Genomic DNA, 6059 nt, shown 5'->3' with positions numbered 1-6059 from the left:
GAGCCATCGCGGCCCTTCCTGACTGTGCAACTGACGGTCATTATAATAGTTTAGTTATTGTTAGATTAATTTAAGGCCGATTTTTTTTTATTTTATTTGTGCCTTCTCTTGGCGGGTCACAAATAAAACGCGGTGGGTCACTTTGTGAACCGCGGGTCAGTGGTTCGCCATCCCTGCCCTAGATGAATCCGTTTCGTCCTGTGTATTACTAAAGGTAAGGCCGGGAAACGACTTTTATTCGAAGCAGGGTCATAATTTACTTCTTCCCAAAACCGTAATTTTGCGGTAATATCTCCCACAGGATGTTTGCATTTGTTATTTCGAGCTACTCGTTTTTTACAATTGACATCCTCATTACTCATGGCCGGATGTGTTCTATATATCGGTAATCTTACCATGTAAGCCGTATTTTCCCGAAATTACGCCTATATCGAGAATAGGCCGACGGCCTTAAAACAACGATTTTATAAAAAATCGCACATAAGCCGGTCCTACGAATCGTTACACGCCGGACGCTTTAAGAAAATCATAATAGAGAACAAAATTACTGTAACGCAAACATTTCTCACGTTTATCGTTTCTGCATGTTAGCGAGGGTCGTAGGTGGATTATTACCGGTAACTCTAATAATATTACCCGTAACTCTAACTTGTTAATTTATGTTAATAAAGTCTATATTGCTTTTCAGATTGTGTCGAGAGTTTAAAATGAGTTCCTGAATTAGCATAAAACAATTTCTTTTGATCGCCACAACGACGATTAATTTCGTTCCTTGTCCATTTCAAGGAAAGAAATAACGCTGTATTAACACATTCTTATAAATCACTACGAATCTTAACACGCCAGACTCCTTAAGAAAGGCACAGAAAGAAAACAAAATTGCTGTAGCACAAGTATTTCTAACGTTTATCATTTCTGTTTGTTAGCGACGGCCGTAGATCCTTACTCGTAACTCTTACTTGTAAATTCATGTTAATAAAGTCTATATTGCTTTTCATGCGTCATGATTTGTATTAATGGAAGGGATTGTTATATTGCTTTTCATGCGTCGTGATTTGTATTAATGGAAGGGATTGTTGTCGGGAGTTTAAGAGAGTCCCTGAGTCAGCATAAAACAATTTCCTTTGATCGTCCACAACGCGGATAATTTCGATAAGAGTCCCTATCACCGCCCCTTAACGGATAACATATCCATATAGTAGAGGTGATTAAAAGTGTGCGCCGTTAATTGCCTCTACGGCGAAAGTGCACCAACGAAACAACTGGCCGTAAATCGACACTGTTGCTGTTATATAAAAGAAACACAAGCGAAAACAAACAATCACAGACTGTACAAGCCATCAGCTGTATGATAAGACAATCCACTTTCACAAGCGAGTGTGTGTCTGCGCGACGCTTTTTATCGTGAGAACTTTTACCGGCAAGTCAGCATAATATCATCTCGTTGCGTGATCAAATTCTGATACGTGAATGAGCCGATTTTTTTGATGCAACCTGAGTCATGCGCGTATAAGACGGTCCCTTAGTTTGGCAACTTTTTTTTGAGTTTTAAACTCGGCCTATACGCGATCATATACGGAGGATAATTCGTTTCCAACTGTACTGGCCCATCATACATCTCGCGCTTGTTTGTCATTGGTCGCACCCATCGTATTCGTTCGTCCCAGTCATCCGTGAAGTTCATTCTCATCTGCGGGTTGTACTTCCTCGGGTCGAATACTACTGGCCAGATGTTCTGTGACGGTGATAACTCAATCTCTTAACCTCATTGTACCCCAGTGATGAAACAACCTGTAAAAATATTGATCAGAAAAATTCCGCTCCAGAGGTTCCCAAAGCGTGTCCACCTCCTGGATAACAAAATTTCCCTGTAATGGCTCGAAAGCTAAGCCTCTTCCTTTGAATCTGCAACTTAAGTATAAAAATAAAAACCGATTACTCTCATGAATCCATATACTTTTGAACGAACTGTTAGCCCAATCTATATCGTATGGTCCTTCTTTGACCTTTAGGTATGCCTTAGCCCTATTGTCCGACTCCTAAGTAGTTAGTTTCCATCTTACTCATACAATCGGCCTCGACAGTAGCATACGTTAGAAATAATTTAATCGCCATTGCTTTATAAACAGTCATGGTGGTAATTAATCGATTATTAGTGGGGTTGGGTTGGTACCCGTTATTGTTCCAATTCCAAACATGTCTATAACTAGGTCCGGTGAATCTAATATATACCACCCTCTTTACCATATTAGAAAAAATAAGGTCAGGAGAGATTGTTGCAATTCTACGTGTACAAATACAGGTTCTTTCCAATTCCGTTGAATCTTCCCAATATTTTCCCTCCGGGAATTTGTGTTCTTGAAAGGCTTTTTTGTTAGCTATAGAATATCCAAATACCGGGCTGTAAAACAATCCTGCATTTTTACAGGTCACTTCTTTAATTGATATATTCCAACAGTCTCCTAAATTTATTTCTTGCCAAGCTGTATTTTTCATCTTTTGGTAGTTGGACATATTTAACTGGTCGGTTTCTATTATTTGCCCGTCATTTATACTGGCTACCCCATTAACGGACGGTTCATGTTTTTTTAGACCTCCCACTGTTCCATCTGCTTGGACCGTTTGACACATCCATAACAGGAAAAAATACAATGCGACACTAATGCGGTCACACTTAAAACCAAGATGAAAAAGGTTGCCCATTGTTCAGTTACAGGTGGATCTTGGTCCATGTACTTTCCAATCGAATATGTCTTTGGTTCTAATAACTAGTCAGTTTTATTACTAGGATCTATTTTCTATTTACTGTAAAAACAAAATATAGTATAGCCAATATTCTCGATCAATTTTTTTCATCCATGAGCCCATCCCTTTGGTAATCGGATTCAATTCTGTCACAAAGCATAGGGAGGCAATCGAACGTGTATTTCGAAAATTGTTTGTAAAATTGTGAGATGCAATTTGTCAGTGGTGACGCCAGCGCTTGACTACTGACATCGGAAAGTCTTAATACTGCCGCTAACTTAGGATTGTAATCGGGATGAGTAGAATCTATCGCTGGGCCATACCTATCATGTCCCCGTCGTTCGCTGGACGACAAACATTTATATTCACTTTCCTTCTACCTTAATTCGGTTAATAGGCACCCATTCTCATGCATGATCTTCACCTGTTTAAAAGCCATTGCCTCTATTTGTTCCGGGGTACATTCGCCAAACATACAATCATTAATTTCGTTTTCTCTACCTTCATTTAAAGATTATTCCAGAATCTCTTCCACGTCCGCTATATCTATTTCACTTAGGGCTCCAATCTCGGATTGGGTAGCATCCATCGCACTTTCGCCAGTCTCTGGACACTCTCCCGGATTTATTCCGTTGTCTAGCATCGCCTCTTGGACGGGAAGATTCTGGGTCATTTCACCCAATCTCACTGCGGAGTAGGACGTTCCGTTCGGGATACTGCCGAGAACGAACATTACAAACGAGTAGGCACTGCCACCTTCTGCCATTTTAGTAACTTATTCCTATTAATTATTACTTGTAGCCTGTGAATACATTGAATATTGAAATATGCACAACTGTTTATAACACAACATTTATAATTAAAATATACATAATAATTCACAAGTAAGAAAAAAAATATTGTCTAATCAATTTTATAACGGGGATTGTTAGCTATTGCTCTTAATATTTCAGAAAAATATCCCGAAACATACTCTATGCTATGATTTACTGTTTCATGAATATATCCCATCCCCATTTGCTCTAGTTTATTATAGGAGGGAAATTGATCTGTCCATATACGGGTCCCTCTCGCCACATTTTTGGCTATAAGTCTTAGCATGGTTGGAGCCGTGCGCCCCGTCTCTTCGGGAACCAATTCTAGGAATAACTTCTTTGAGGAACTTTCTACGCCGCCCAGCAACCACAAGGCCTTCACCGGTCTGCTCCCGCGGTTACTTGGAGCATTTCTTCTTACTATCTGCGTCTCATCGATGGACACCGTTCTTCTAACGCCCCCTATGAGTCGACTCTTCATGTCCAAGTCCCTAGAACACACTCCCCTCAAAAGCTTTTCCCATTCCGCAATGGTCATGTCTGACAATCCCGTTTCATTTGAAATCCGTTATCGAATTCGTTTGCCCAATAATACATCAGTAATACTAGGTCTCTTAAATTGGCCTTACTCCCTTCAAAAATAGAGTTCTTCCGAACAGTTATTATGGTTCGACATACCGTCTTTTTGCATCTCCATCTGTACTCTATCTTATTGCGGCTTCTGAACCTTTTTTCACGCATTTCTTCATTACAATTCGGACAAACCATGTTATCTGCTAACAGGCGATGTTTCCTCAGAAATTCTATACATCCCTTCGGATCATTCTGAAACACTCCTTCCTGGGCTAAGGTCACCGTATTCATTGTTTCTTCATAGTCGTCCCCTGTTAAAGCATTGGTATTATGGTTATTGCAAATTCGCTAATTTACTGTTTACGGGTCGTGCAGCAGATAGGCATATGAAGTTATATTTTCCTTAATGTCCGGTGAGTCAGTTTTACATTAATGAGTCATTATTTCCGGTATCTGATTGTCCGCCATCTTGGTTCGCATACTTCGGGAGCCCCGATATTTGTATATGTCGATAAATCGGTTTCTTGGCATAAACTCATCTCGACAATGAACGAGTATCACAGAATTGGAATATTGAAAAAAAAACATTCCAGGGGCGTTGACAATACGACTCGGTTGTCGACTTGACACCATTCGACGGCCGCCGAACGGCTGGTTTGATCTTCCCGCAAAAGATTTCGTCGGCATTTTATTTGAGTAACAACTTTATTTTAAGGTCTGACATGGTCTGATACTTTCTAATTATTGACTTGTTTTGATGCCAAACGATGTTTCTTGTAGGTCTGACATGATCTGATCTTTTTCAATTTTTTGACTTTGTTTTGATGCCAAACGATGTTTCTTAAAGGACTGACATGATCTGATACTTTCTAATTTTTAACTTGTTTTGATGCCAAACGATGTTTTATGAAGGGCTGACATGGTCTGTTACTTTCTAATTATTGACTGGTTTTGATGCCAAACGATGTTTCTTGAAGGTCTGACATTATCTGATACTTTCTAATTTTTAACTTGTTGTGATGCCAAACGATGTTTGCCAACGAAGGTTTGACATGATCTGATAATTTCTAATTTTTGACTTGTTTTGGTGCCAAGCGATAGTTCTCGGGCGTATGGCTGATTTTCATACCACAATTCGGTAATAGTTGATTCTTCAATCCGTCAGTACCCTCTGCAAGGTACGAATTCACTTTATTATCAGTCACATCGGGAACACAATGCGATTGGCACGGAATGTTCCACATGCATACCCCTTCGATAACAAATGAAAAAAAAGTTCAGAACTGGTGTCCAGTCGACGATTCTGTTATCACCCATACTTTGATCCCAAAGGGTGCCCGCTTTGTCTTATTGAATTGACGGAACCTTATTCTTCTTTTGAATCGGATCTAAGTTTCGTCTAGAGGGGGGGGGGGGGGATCATGGATTACGCATTTTGAAACAGTGGCAAAATCATCGACAAGAATTTGCGTGTTTTGAATAGTTTATCCTTATTTGGATCATCGGCAGCAGGTGCTACACTTTCGTCGCAAAAATGCAAGTATTTCATAATGTCCCTGGAGCACTTCCTTGGCTTTATTTCCATTGAAACAGGGAATGACAAGGAGCCAGCTTTTCTAATGTCAATACCGGTATAGATCCACACTGGAAAAACGAATTATTCCCATCAGTATGATTAGGCCGAGAAATCAATAGATTTCCGCTGTAGTGACATATTCCCATTGCATTGACTCCGTCTAGGTTGCAACAGCCGCCGCTGTAAAAAAAATCCAAAAATTACCAAATGGCTTTTGATATGATAGTAACTCCTCATAGTGATTTGATAAAACACAAATTCAATGATAAAACGAATGGTTAGGAAACTAACTTCGGAGTTTTTTAATTCGGTCATTTCAACGATGAATTCAACCAGATGAATTGTAAAAA

This window comes from Styela clava, chromosome 7 (genome assembly GCF_964204865.1).
Source record: "Styela clava chromosome 7, kaStyClav1.hap1.2, whole genome shotgun sequence".
Classification (NCBI taxonomy): domain Eukaryota; kingdom Metazoa; phylum Chordata; class Ascidiacea; order Stolidobranchia; family Styelidae; genus Styela; species Styela clava.
The sequence above is the reverse complement of the archived record's forward strand: the minus strand, read 5'-3'. Positions refer to the sequence as shown.